The 14679-nt window shown below is 38.9% G+C and overlaps 2 non-coding genes across 2 annotated transcripts; both read left to right on the top strand.

The window, feature by feature from the left end:
- Positions 1 to 2070: 2070 nt before the first annotated feature.
- Positions 2071 to 2177, top strand: LOC148849112 (small nucleolar RNA R71). The gene has a single exon (XR_016101600.1). It is a non-coding gene; the product is annotated as a small nucleolar RNA R71 (small nucleolar RNA).
- Positions 2178 to 14015: 11838 nt separating this feature from the next.
- LOC148849111 (small nucleolar RNA R71) lies at positions 14016 to 14120 on the top strand. Its single transcript, XR_016101608.1, has one exon. It is a non-coding gene; the product is annotated as a small nucleolar RNA R71 (small nucleolar RNA).
- Positions 14121 to 14679: the final 559 nt, after the last annotated feature.

Here is a 14679-nt window from a genome sequence, read left to right as displayed (position 1 = left end):
GTTGCAATGGACTTAGGCCAAAGGGAACAATCAAGAGGGTTTTCCCAAGGGGTTCAAGGTCTGCCAACTAGTCTCGAATCAAGAAAAGAAACAAAAACTCTAATCCTATAGACAACTGGAAACTACGTTGGGTTGCCAGACACATTCACACACTTCTTTCATCTACACTCTCAAACTCACTTTCTTCTTTACATAGATAGGGCTCAGATTGGGCTAACTAAGGGTCAGATAGGAAATCTAAAAGATCATCTACTACATCTACCTTGAACTCATCTTCCCCTAGGTTTGGATACTTAGTGGCACTAAATACATTTAACTGAACTTTCTGTTCTCCAAATGAAATGTCCATTTCTCCCGATTTACATTTGATGTTTGCATTGGTCATTGCTAGAAATGGACGTCCTAAGATTATCGAATTATGGTTCAGTTCCTCGGTTGGGGTCATGTCTAAGACAACAAAATATATTAGGACGTAACAATCCTTTATCTTGACAATGACGTCCTCAATAACACCTTGAGGAGTCTTGACTGACCGATAAGCGAGTTGTAGAATTACTGGTGTAGGTTTTAACTCACGGATCCTGAACCTTTCATAAATGATTGAGGGAAGCAGATTTACACTGGCCCTAAGATCTAATAGGGCCTGATCAAAAGTGATTCCAGAGATGATTAGGGCCTGATCATAAGTGATTCCAGAGATGACACATCTTATGAGATGGAGCACCGGGGTCTTTCATTTCCCAAGGAAGTTGGTTTAAGAGAACCGCACTAACATCTGTCGAGAGCATCACTTTTTGTGGGGCTGATCGTGGCTTCCTCTTTTGAGTGCATAGTTCTTTCAAGAACTTGGCGTAGGCCAGGACATGTTGGATTGCATCAAGAAGAGGGGTGTTAATATGGACTTGCTTGAATAGCTCCTTGATCTCCTCGTTGTGAGTCTCTTTTTTCTTTTGCAATGGCCCGACTATGAGTACAATTGGAAAGGGAACTATAGGTCGGTTCACTATAGGATCTTCTTCTAAATTTTCCTTCCCTTTTTCATCACCCCCCCAACTTAGTGTCTTCTTGCTCCTTTTCTTCTTCACTAACTCTCTTTTTCTCTTACGGGTCTTCTAAAATCCTCTTACTCCTTAAGGTTGTAATAGCTTTGGCATTTTCATACTAAGGGTTCTTAGGAGGTGGTTGAATCTTCTATGGAGTAATACATAGTGGCTGATTTCTAGGATTCGCAACCAGTTGACTTGGTAGTTTCCCTACTTCTCTTCTCGCATTGGGTTCGACTAGCTGTCCTATTTGGCTCTCTAATCTAACAATAGACTCCTATTGAGTTAGGATCAGCTGCTGAAGCTGCATGAATTGGTCATCAACTGTACGGGTCTGAGGAGGTTGTGGGTAAGCCTAATAAGGTTGGGCCGGTTGGTTCTTAGGGTACATCTACCGGAATTGACTCTGCACTTGTGGCCTCTGAAATTGTTGGGCCATGAAGTTAGATGGGTGATACTACTGAGACTATGTGTTAGGTTAATGTGTCCTCCAAGAAAAGTTAGGGTGGTTTCTCCACTCAGGGTTGTAAGTATTTGAGAATGGGCCATTATTGGGCCTCAAGAAACTCTAGGCTGCCTGAACCTGTTCTTGGATAAACGGCAAAAACTAGGCCGCCGTGGAACAATCATCAACCTGGTGGGCTAGGCAGGCACAAATGGAACAAGCTTCTGGATAGGGTGTAGATGGGCCTAGTTTTTGGTTATAGGTGAAGAATTGATCAAGCTTTTGGGCTAGAAGATCTACCCTACCCAATTTTTTGGAGATTGCATTCATGTCTATTCTTGCCTCGGGCTCTATACTGTTCCTAACTTTGTAGTGCCCTGCCCTCTTTGAGGGTCCCACCGATCTTTCATAGGAATACAAGGATGCATTGTTGATGGAGTTTTCACTCAAGGTCTCAAATAGAGCATACACTTCATCCTCACTTTTGCTCATAAATACCCCTCCGTACAAGATGAATCTACCATTTTCCTGTATTGATTAGTCAAACCTTAGTAGAAGGCTTGGACAATTTGCCACTGAGATAGGCCATGGTGTGGGCATTTTCTCATCAACTCTTTCATTCTCTCCCAAGACTCGTGAATTTGTTCACCCGGTGTTTGGGTGAATCCAGTGATGGCTCTTCTCATGGTGTTGGTTCATCCTATAGGGTAAAACTTTCTAAGGAATTCTTGCTGCATTTCTGCCCAGTTCTAATAGGTCTCCCTATAGTTCCCAACCAGTGCTTGGCCTTGTCTTTCAAGGAGAAGGGGAAAAGAGTTAATCTAAGGGCATCGTCATTAAAGTTTTGGACCCTTACAGTGGAACAAGATTTATAGAAACTAGTCTATGTGTTTGTATGGGTCCTCACTTGGATTCCCATAGAAAGAGGGGAGCATATGGATTGTGCTTGATTTAATCTCATACTGCAAGGCTTGGGTATCTGGCAACTGTACCCAGGATGAGGGGTTATACTAGGTCAGAGTGAAATACTCCTTCAGTTTCTTGGGTTGTGCATCATTGATTCCAGCCATTTGGTTGTGTTGTTGGTGATAGAGGTATCTCTCTATCTTAAGTATTGGTACTACTATTTCTCTCCTCAGAGATCTCCTTCCCAACATACAACTCAGAAGTCCCTTTTTCTTCTTCTCTTTTTTATTTTTTTGAAATTTGAAATTTAATTTCAAATTTAGATTTTGAAATTTAAATTCTACAATTTAAACTCAATTTTAAAATTTTAAAATTTTTATTTTCTCTTTATTTTTATTTTTATTTTTTTTAATTTCAAATTTAAATTCAAATTTAGATTTTGAAATTTAAATTCAAATTTAGATTTTGAAATTTAAATTCAAATTTGAATTTTTAAATTTTTACAAAAATACAAGAAATTCAAACATACGACCTACGGGCTGAACTAAGGTTTCTTAAACTAGTGGTTCAACTAGTGTGAATCCTCTTAGGTTCACTTGTAATTACACCACTTCCTTTGGTTAGTTAGGTAAGAGGAGGGAGTGTGGGAGGCTCTCCTTGTTCTCGCAAGGACCTAATTAAGTAACCACAAAACCCGCTTAGGCTTAGTCGTTTAACCTCTTTCCTTAGACACCAACTGCTGGTTATGAAAAGTAATTACAAGCTTTCCTAAAATTCAGCACACTTTTGAACCAAATGTGAGGCTCCCTAAAGGATCTTACTATCCAAATTTTAAATTAGGGTTTAGGGTGAACCACACATAAAGGGTGGTGATTTTTGGGCCAAGGAAGGGTGATGAAATCTCCACCTTATCTTATTTAAGTTGGGTTGCCCTTAAATGGATTAACGAAAAAAATAAACAAAATAAATGCAACTAATTAAAATGCATGAACAATCTAACATAAAATAATAAAATAAACTAAGCAAAAGAAGCAATTAAAATAATAATAGAAAAGAAAACCTAACACATTCACAACTAACAAGATAATTTCAACAATTAAATAATTCTATATGATGCATGCTCTAGCATATCAAACCCTAAATGTTGGAATGCAAATGCAAAAATTTTAAAATATTAATTAAATTTTTTGAATTATTTTTTAATTTTTTTGAAATTAGAAATTTAAATTTGAATTCAATTTTAAATAACTAATTAATTAAAGGGAAATTAAATAAATCAACAAATAATTATAGCAAACCGAAAACAAAAGGATTAATTATGCAAAAAAAATAAGAACCACAAAAATAAATTCTGAAAAAGAAAAATCACTACTCAAAGTATTAAACAGAAAAATAAAAATAAAAAATAAGCATATGTGGCAATAAAAAAATAAAATAAAAAAAACAATGTGAGTTTCTAATATGAAAATAAAAAAAAATAGAACCTAATAATTCTAAACGAAAATTCACTCAACAAATTAAAAGAAAAAATAGATCTAAGAACAAAACGAAAAAGAAATAGTACTAAGAAAATCAGATCTAGAAAAAAGAAAGAAAAAAATTAATTAACTAAGAATTTAAAAATCACTATATTACCATAAAAAGTATTCAAAAATAAAAACAAAAATAAACAAAAATAAAATGGGACAACTACACCTGAAACACAATCCAATTTCTCTTCTCTTCTCTTTTTTTTTTTCTGTAGTTTAGCAATGCTCTAGTACCCCACCTTTCACTATTATGTCCTATAAAATCAAAGAGAAACAAGAATTAAAATGAGATTTCAGATCAAGTAATCAAACAAAAATAACAAAATAATGAAACAAATCCAAACAAAGAAAATAAAAAATTTTCTCCGTTGCTTCCCTAGAAACAACACCCAAAACTTTGTGTCTAGAAACGTGTCATTAACCACTTTGGAACATCAATTTTAATATTTGTAAGTTCTTCAATTCTCAAAATAACTATGAACACAATTAGTGGTGAGAAAGGGGTCATATCTACAAGGAAGCAAGGGAAAAATCACTATGTACTTTAATCTAAACAAAATAACATGATGGGAAGTTGCAGAAACACAAAACTTTAATTAATTAAACCAAAATCCATTTAACAATGCTGAAAGTGAAAAGTGCCAAAAAATAAATAAATAAAATAAACTAAATACAAGTTTGCAACTCGGTCAGAGGTAGCAGTCTCCAGATCTCTCCTTTGACCCTCGAACTCCTTGAGCTAGGTCTTCCGTCTTTCTTGGCTGAATCCCAGATTTGTAGAAAAGAAAACAAAAATTAAACTAGATAAAATTAAATTGTAGAAAGGAAAAATAAGAACTGGAAATTAAATCTAAAATGAAAGTAAACTGGTTGGGATCCAAATCCAAAGGTGGCAGTAGTGGCTAGGTAAACTGCAAGCAAGAACCCCTCCTCTTGATTGGGCATTCTCATCTTTTTCTACCCTTGAACTTATCAAGATCAATCTTTCGTCTTACTTGGGGGCAGAATCCAACCCCTTCTCAGGAGTTCTTGGGTCCTTTTTATAGAGAAGGGTGGATAAAACTGGGATTAGAGAGAAAGAGGGGGTGACAATTGGGTTTAGGAAAAATATGGGTGCCCAAGGATTTAGAATGAAAGGTTAGGATGGTTCTAAGGTGATTCTAAGGCTGAAGAGAAGGAGAGGGCGCCCAATATTATGGAGGGATGAGATTTGGGCACGCAGAATTCGATGGTGGAGATTTGGGCACCTAGGGCTGAAAGGTGGAGATTAAAAGGAATGGGTGTCACTCTAGAGTGAATGGCTAAGATAGAGAGTGGAATAGAGGGCTGAGATCTAGTGGCTAAAGGCTGAATGGTGAGGATTAGAAGTTAGGTAGTGCCCTAGGGTTAGAATGCTAAAATGAGAGTGCCCTAGAATGAATGGTGGAGATTAGATGGGATGGAAGGTGAGGATTTAGCAGTTAGGGGGCGGCTAGGGTTTGTTAGAGATGAAAAGAATGAGTGGAGAGGCACCCTAGGGTTTGCTAGGGAGAAGGGAGTATGCTAATACAGTAGGAGGGGCATCATTCTAGGTTTAGCAGATAGGAAGCGCCCTCTTGTGCTCAGTTTTTCACAAAAACACCCCCTCTCTCAGTTGGACTTCACACCAGCTTCCCAAAAACTGCATTTCATCCATGAAACTTCCCCAATTTTTCACAAGATTTGCATAGAGTCCCTTAGAGGTCACAATATTGAATTTTACTAGGAAAATGGGGCATTTTGACTATTCTAAGGCCTAAAATACCCCTGAAATGATGCCCTTAAGGCATCAAATTATAGAGTTATCACACCCCCGAACTTAACCATTGTTAGTCCCTTAGCAATGCAGCCTTAAAATTACATGAGTAAAGAAACCATTCCCATTGCAAGATCATCCTTGACAAAATTAGCCAAATATCTTGATTTCAGAATTCTCAAACTTTGTATAGATCAGTATTGGGCTTAAGGGGTAAAACTGTCTTTCTTTGAACATTACGGAAACATGGCTTAAAAATCTTATACGCGCTTCCATTTGTAGATTGTCTCGATAAGCTAAGATTGATTTTTGAAATTAGGCGGGTATTCTTCTTATCATTTATGACAGTGGATTTCTACCCTTGAACTTGATATGCACACACATTTTTATTGCTATCTTCCACTATTTGGCATGAATCTCGACACCTGCCTGAGGTGAAGAGGCCCAGTTACTAAGTGTTAAGAGATTGTCTTTGGCATTTTGAATCTGATGGAAGTTATGGATCTCTTATCAGAGGTATAGATTAATAGATTTAGTTTAGATCATGGTCTTAACTTATGGCTTTCCAATTAATGAGAGGGCCCGAAATGGATATCTTACATTTTCAACGGTCAAATGGAGGTATTTGCTCGTGAAATTTGATGTGGTGGGGTTTTTTGGGTCTCTGAACACAGTGTTAAGGACTTATTGGTCACATGAAGTTGGGATGACGGAGGTAAGCTCTAATTAATGAGATTTATTGAAATAGGATGTAGGTTTGATGGGGGTCAAACGGGGGAATAGTGAGTTACAATTTGGTATGTAGGAATGCATTAGGGTGAGGAGTCAAGTGGATGTTCTGATCTGAGAAGGATATGATACATCTTGGTAATCATTAAAGGCCATCAGAGTGGGACCATGATGTTTTTGTAGTTGATCATTATAAATTTGTGGTGGGATTTGCTAGTTGATTGATTCTTAATGATCTTAAGGTGATGGGTGTATCAGATTTGATTTTGGAGGAGTAGGACTTTGAATATTGCATAGATCAGGGCCGTTAGAACGGGGGCTAGCATGATGAACGATGGATCTTTAGAGTTTAGTCATGAAAATTGATATGTAATTGATGCGTATTGCTTACACTAGCAAGTGCACTAGCCGATCAAGTAATACAATGATGAGAAGAGTATCATTCCCATGAGGATTTATCCAACAACTACTAGTAATGAATCTGCCATTTGTTATCTGATAAACCAAATTATTAAAGAAAACAAAATCCTAATTTCTAACTAGCAAGCTATCCTAATGAATTCGGATCAATCCACCTTCATGCAATGAGAAGCAAAGCTGTATGTTAACACTAGCAGATTCGGTCCAGCAATTAAATCATTAGGGTATTCAATTGAATTGGGATTCAGCTATGGTTTGGTGAAACTCTAATGGCATGAGCAGCCTCTCTCGAGCACAACTCACCCTATATATGGGTGACAATTCTTATATCTCTATCAAGAATTTAATCCCCATGGATGCATTAAGAATAAGAAATTCGAAGGGCATCAATTCAGATTTGAATGAACACCAGCTGAACCATACAGATTATCTCTAAGATGTATTAGATTTGGTTTCTTGATTGGCATATCTGATTACCTAAATTATTTCTCAAGCAATTCAAGCAATCCAAGAACTAAGAACAATTCAGACAAGATTATTCTAGCAATTGAAACCCTAATCAAGAAACACCAAGAATGAATCCAATCAATCGAATAATCCTAGAGAACTAGTTACAGATCTGAATCATCACTAAACATGGTTCGAATACTAGCAAAAAAGAAAGATTGACAAAATTTCATGAAACCCTAGCTGAATTCGGTTAACAATTGAGCTGAACCAAAGAAGAAGACAACCTAGAGTTCTTACTTCAATCTTCGATCTCTTTGATGTGATTCTCCTCCAATTCGCATTCAACAACCTCCTTCTTCCTCTCTCTTCTAAAAGGTAGCCGCCTTTAGGAGCTTCCCATTGGGCTACAACTTCGGCTATAATTGGGCCTCCCACTTGGTGGGCCAAAAGGTCTCCCTTGGAGAGTTTTGGTTGGGCTCTCTCCTTGGTGTCCCCCATAGAGTGTAGCATGGGTCTTTTCTTCTTCATGGGCCGAAAGTGCCCTCCTTATGATTCTCGGATGGGTCTTTCTTCTAGATGAGCCAATTGCCTCCCTATTCACCCTCTCAACATGGTTTTATGCTATCTTCTCCCTAAACTGTTCCACACTCTTAATTTCCTGAAATCATTCTCAATTAGGATAAGAAATCATGAAAATTATCATCAAAACCATGCAAAGAACAATAGAAATGATGTGTAGCCTATGCACACATCAAATTCCCCCACACTTAAGCTTTTGCTTGTCCTCAAGAAAAGATATCACCCATAAACTTATCAGCCCCCAGATTATTACCATCTACTAGATGAATTTTAGGATGAGAATGCATTAAGTGGTCGGGAAACCCGCATAAATGATCTGATTCATTCCCATGATTAGCAATTCTTACCACATACATAAGAGCAAAGGAAAGGGAGAACATGAGATTCTTTATGCTCCAACATTCACTTCCGTTCAATATGTATAGTAGCTCCTTAACCGACAATATTAACCATTAGTTCGAGTTTGGTCCCCAAATCTATCAATGCACCTTATTGAATGTTCAACCATATGTCATCCTTTCGAACATCAGTCGTCACCGAATTCTTTTCTTTCCCCTTTTTTTTTGGTGTGAGTGCATTTTATGCTCCATCTTACACTGGTCATAGGCTAGAGGCAGATAACAATATTCATATTCCTAGTTGCTAGTTTTACTATTCAACTTGGAATAGCGGAGTTGGGACTGAACTCATATCATAAACCACTAGTTTTACTATTCAGTTCATGAAAGCGGAGTCATTTGGACTTTGTCCCTTTCTCTTCTTCTGTTTTTTTCTTTTTCAATTGCTGAACTTCATGCATTATCAGTTCAGATGTGGACTAATAGCTCAAATGAACATTAAGATTTCAATCAAGTGCATTATATACATGAAGAGAGTTAGGGTTGTTCATGATGAAATTCCTATTTGTCTTCCTTAACCTCATGCATTGTGATTATTTTGGATCATGCACAAGAATAAATTCTAAAACTTACAGTGATTTCCTTCAACTTATTGTATTTCCTCTTGGAATTCACCTTATAAATAGCAATAATATTGAGGGAATTTTCAGTTTAATCGACCTATCAATGTATGTATGTGTTGGGGTGATTGAGGTGCATAGCTACGGCCTAACTCCCCCACACTTAACATGAACATTGCCTTCAAAGTTCCTAGTGATAGAATGTGAAGATGAAATCAGAAATGAGGGTAGTTCCCTAAATAGCATAATCAAGTAATGAGAGGGGTTTAGAGGACTTCCCTGAAGAACATTCTGAAATTTTGAATGGCTCCTTTGTTTGAACCCTCTAGCTGTTAAGGACCACAAGAAACTAGGAGAAGAGAATGATACAGACGAAGAGAGATCAGTAATCTACCAAATTAACATCCTAGAAAAGAAACTCGAATGATACGGAAAAGAAAAGCAGAAAATAGATAAAAATAAGGACTACTCATCAGTATTGGGTTGCCTCCCAATGAGTGCTTGTTTTCAGTATGAAGCTCGACCTTCTAGTGGGATCAATGATTGTCTAGGTATATAGTGGATGGAGTAGGCAATGTTCCACCCACTATATATGGCTTGAGGCGCTGACCATTGACCTTAAATGTGCCTTGTGTTGGGTGAGTGACCTCTACGGCTCCATGAGGAAAATTTTGTGAGATGGTGAAGGGTCTAGACCATCTTGATTTCAGCTTGCTCGGGAACAACCAGAGACATGAATTATACAATAACACCTGTTGTCCCACATGAAAATCATGCCTCAACAAGTTTTTATCATGCCAACGTTTAGTTCTCTCCCTGTAGCTCTTGGCATTCTCATAGGTTGCAAGTCTGAATTCATCCATCTCATTCAGCTGCAGTCATCTCTCGGCTCCTATGGCCTGCAAATCAAAATTTAATAACTTCATTGCCCAATATGCCTTATGTTCTAGCTCAATAGGTAAATGACATGCCTTACCAAAGACTAACCTATAGGGGGACATGCCGATGGGTGTTTTATATGCAGTTCTATATGCCCACAATGCATCATCTAGCTTGATTGCCCAGTCCTTCCTAGAGGAGTCTACCGTCTTCTCCAAAATTCTTTTGAGTTTCCTATTAGCTAATTTGACTTGGCCACTAGTTTGAGGGTGATATTGGGTTGCTAATTTATGCGTAACACCATATTTTCGCATCAACCGCTCAAATTGGGTGTTGCAAAAATGAGTTCCTCTATCACTAATTATAGCTCGAGGTGTGTTGAATCAGGTGAATAGCTTTTTAAGGAAGTGTACTACCCTCTTAGAGTCATTTGTGGGTAAAGCTATGGCTTCCACCCATTTGGACACATAACCAACAACAACTAGGATGTCCTTCTTACCAAAAGAATTCGGGAAGGGTCCCATGAAGTCTATACCCCATACATAAAAAATTTCACAAATTAAATTATTAGTGAGGGGCATTTCATTCTGTTGGAAGATACTACCTGTCCTCTAGCATTGGTCACATGCGGACACATACCTGTGAGCATCATTGAACAAGGTTGGCCAATAGAAACTTGATTGCAAAACCTTGGTTGCAGTGCGGTTGGCTCCGATGTGGCCTCCCGCTTCCCTATCATGGCAATACCGGAGCACTGACTCCATTTCCTTCTCGGGGATACACCTCCTTATGATCTGATCTGCACATAATTTGCACAAAAAGGGATCCTGCCACAAATAGTGTTTCACATCAGAGAAGAATTTCTTCCTCTACTGCTATGAAAGATTAGGGCGGATAACATGTTCAACAAGATAATTTGCAAAATCAGCATACCAAGGTAATGCATCTACCTGAATGGAGTAGAGCTGCTCATCCAGAAACTCCTCTCGGATGGTGCTGATTGTCTTCCCTTCTAAATCAGCATTCTCTAACCGGGAAAGATGATCAGTAGCTAGGTTCTCGATACCCTTCTTGTCATGGATCTCAACATCAAACTCTTGCAGCAATAGGATCCATCGAATCAGCCTCGGTTTTGCATCCTTCTTTGCTAGTAGGTGTTTTAATGCAAAGTGATATGTATACACAATGACCTTGGACAAAATCAGATACGAACGAAACTTATCAAAAGCAAAGATTACCGCTAGTAGTTCATTTTCTGTTGTGGTGTAATTCTGTTGAGCTCCATTCAAGGTTCTACTAGCATAATAGATTGGTTGAAAGTGTTTGTTCATTCTTTGCCCTAGAACAACTCCCACTACTGAATCACTCGCATCACATGTCAGATCAAAAGGAAGTATCCAATCCAGTGCTATAATGATTAGGGCATTGATCAGTTTGTCCTTCAGAATGTTGAACGCTTGTAGGCATTCGTTTGTAAACTCGAAGGGCACATCTTTCTGAAGCAAATTGGACAACAACTTAGCTATCTTGGAGAAATCCTTGATGAATCTTCTATAGAACTTGACATGTCCCAAGAAGCTTCTCACAGATCGGACAAATGTTGGTAGTGGCAACTTCTCAATTGTCTCCACCTTAGCTCTATCAACCTCAATACCTCTCTGTGAAATCTTATGTCCAAGCACAATGCCTTCTTGCACCATGAAATGGCACTTCTCCCAATTCAGCACTAGATGTGTGTCCTTGCACCACTTTAGTACTTTCTCCAAGTTGTTCAAACATGCATCAAAGGAAGAGCCAAAGACTGAGAAACCATCCATGAAGACCTCCATAAAATTTTCAACCATATCAGAAAATATTGCCATCATACACCTCTAAAAAGTTGTTGGAGCATTGCATAACCCAAATGGCATCCTCCTATAGGCAAAGGTACCATAGGGGCAAGTAAAGGTGGTCTTCTCCTGATCTTCCGGTGAGATTAGAATCTGATTATAACCTGAATACCCATTTAAGAAACAATAAAACTAATGTTTGGCCAGCCTCTCTAACATTTGGTTGATGAAGGGCAGAGGAAAATGATCATTGCATGTGGCTTCATTCAATTTTCTGAAATCAATGCACACTCACCACCTGGTGATGGTCCTAGTCAGTATGAGTTCATTCCTTGCATTCGGTACTACGGTCGTGCCACCTTTCTTCGACACTACTTGCACGGGGTTCACCCATGAGCTGTCTGAAATAGGATAAATGATACCAGCATCTACCAGCTTGATGACTTCTGCTTTCACCACCTCTTTTATATTCGGGTTCAAGTGTCTTTGGGGCTGAATCGAGGGCTTGTTTCCATCTTCCATCAAAATTTTGTGCGTGCATATAGATGGGTTGATGCCCTTGATGTCTGCTATCTTCCAAGCCAAAGTTGTTTTGTGTTTCCGTAACACCCGCAACAGTTTTTCTTTTTGCAATTGGGTCGAGGCTGCTGATATGATCACCGGTAGGGCTGATGGTGCCTCTAAGAAAGCATACTCCAAATGCGGTGGGAGTTGCTTCAGCTCAAGGGTGGGTGGCTCTTGGATTGAAGGCTTGCTTTTTGGCATTGGTGGTCTGTCCAAGCTCTCCAACTTGAGGAGCCATTTTCCTTGAAACTGTGGATTGGCATTCAAGTATGCTGCCATGCTTTGAATCTCTTCATTTTCTCCCCTTGTAGCTTCTCCTTCTTGAATGCATAGCTCAAGGGGATCGGCCAACTTGTTAACCTGAAAGCAACCATCAACTGCATAATCAATAACATCAATCATGTAACAAGAATCATCACTAGGAGGTGCATGTTTCATAGCATCAGACATTTTAAAAATTACTTCCTCATATTGAATCCTAAGGCTGAGTTGTCCTTGTTGGACATCAATCATTGCCTTCCCCGTAGCTAGGAAAGGTCGCCCTAGGATAAGAGGGACATCAACATCCTCTTGCATGTCTAACACAATGAAATCAACTGAAAAAATGAACTACTTTAACTAGTACATCTTCTATGATTCTCCTAGGATGCTTTATGGATCTATCAGCTAATTGCAATGCAACTCTAGTGGGTTGGGGTTCACCCAACCCTAACTTCTTAAAAACCGAATATGACATCAAGTTTATGCTAGCTCCTAAATCACACAATGCCTTATTAATTTTCAAACTGCCTATAGTGCAAAGAATAGTGAAACTCCTTGGATCTTTTAGTTTTAGGGCCAGCTTGTTGAGGAGGATTGTCGAGCATTCTTCATTTAGTGCAACTATAGCCACATCTCCTAATTTCCTTTTGTTTGCCAATATCTCGTTCAAGAACTTTGCGTAGTGTGGCATATGGGCTAAAGCATCAGCAAAATGAATGTTAATATGTAAACTCTTAAAAATTTCAAGAAACTTACCAAATTCCTTTTCCAATTTGTGTTGCTTTAACCTATTGGGAAATGGTATTTGCGGCTATTGGCTTTTCTCCTTCTTTGAATCAGCTTGCTCTTCCTCCTTCTTTTCGGTTTCTATGGTTGCATCCACCTTGTCTTTTGCCCTTGCTTTCTTCTCCACCTCTTGCAGCTCCTTACCCCTTGTCAAAGTGATGGCCTGCACTTGCTCTCTGGGATTTACTTTGGTATTGCTCGGTAGAGTGCCCGATACTCTAGCAGATATCATTTGTGCCAACTGCCCCACTTGATTCTCCAAGTTCTTGATTGATGCTTCTTGGTTCTGAAATCTTGTTTCTGCACTTGCTATGAACTTGGTCATCAGCTCCTCTAGGTTAGTTTTCCTTTCCAGTTGATTGAAATTTTGGGGAAAGTGTTTCACCGCAGTTTGATTTTTTCAAGACTGATTCGGGTGATTCCTCCATCCGGGGTTAAGGGCACGAGGGTACTGATTGCCTTGCTGCCTTTGCAAGTTACCAACAAAATCTACATGCTTGGGGGACTGTACAAACTGATTTCCAACTTGACATTCAATGCTGATGTGACCTCCCCCACACCATTCACAAGTCACGGTCTGAACATGCATGGCTGTTATCTGCATCTCATTTATCTTCTTGCTGAGTGCACCTATTTGCACAGATAGGGCTATATAGGTGTCCACATTGTGTGAGTCTGGACTGTCTCCTAACTTGTGCTCTCTCGGAATGCCATTGGTAGTTGTTTGCAACCATCTCCTCTATGAGTGCATGGAAAACTTCAGAAGTCTTGTTATTGATGGAACCCCCAACTGCAGCATCCATAATAGTCTTGTTGGCTTCGGTCAACCCATTATAGAAAGTTTGAACTTGCAGCCATACGGAAGTCCATGATGAGGGACCTTCGTCAATAGCTCATTGTAATGCTCCCATGACTCATACAATGACTCCATCCTGCTGAAAGAAGGTGGTGATATCATTCCTCATCTTTATTATCTTGGACGGAGGAAAATACTTGAATAGGAAGCGGCTAGCCATTTCATCCCATGTTGCTATGGATCCAACCGGTAAAGAATTCAGCCAAGTCTTGGCTTTGTCCTTCAATGAGAACGGGAACAATTTGAGCCTCATCGCATCATCACTAACCCCATTGTGCTTAAATGTGTCACAGATTTCTAGGAAGTTGGCGTTGTGAGTGTTCAGATCTTCATGAGCCATGCCGTAGAACTGAACTGTATTTTGTATCATCTGAATGATTGCTGGTTTGATCTCAAAGTTGTTGGTAGCTATTGCTGGTCTTACAATGCTTGAAGCAGCCCCGGTGAGGGTTGGTTTGGCATAATCCATCATGGTTCTTGGTTCGGTCATCTCTTCAATTTCATCTCTCACTTGCCTAGAAGTTCTAAGGCGGTTGCGGAGAGTTCTTTCAATTTCAAGATCGTAGGTGATGCTCTCCATTTCACTTCTGCGTGTCATAAACTGTACAAGTCAAAGTCATAAAGCGACTAATATACACATATCAGAAACATAATGTACAAAATTAAAATTA

The sequence above is a fragment of the Nelumbo lutea genome, chromosome 6, assembly GCF_056320005.1.
Source record: "Nelumbo lutea isolate HS-2025 chromosome 6, American lotus-T2T, whole genome shotgun sequence".
Lineage (NCBI taxonomy): Eukaryota > Viridiplantae > Streptophyta > Magnoliopsida > Proteales > Nelumbonaceae > Nelumbo > Nelumbo lutea.
The sequence above is the reverse complement of the archived record's forward strand: the minus strand, read 5'-3'. Positions and strand labels throughout refer to the sequence as shown.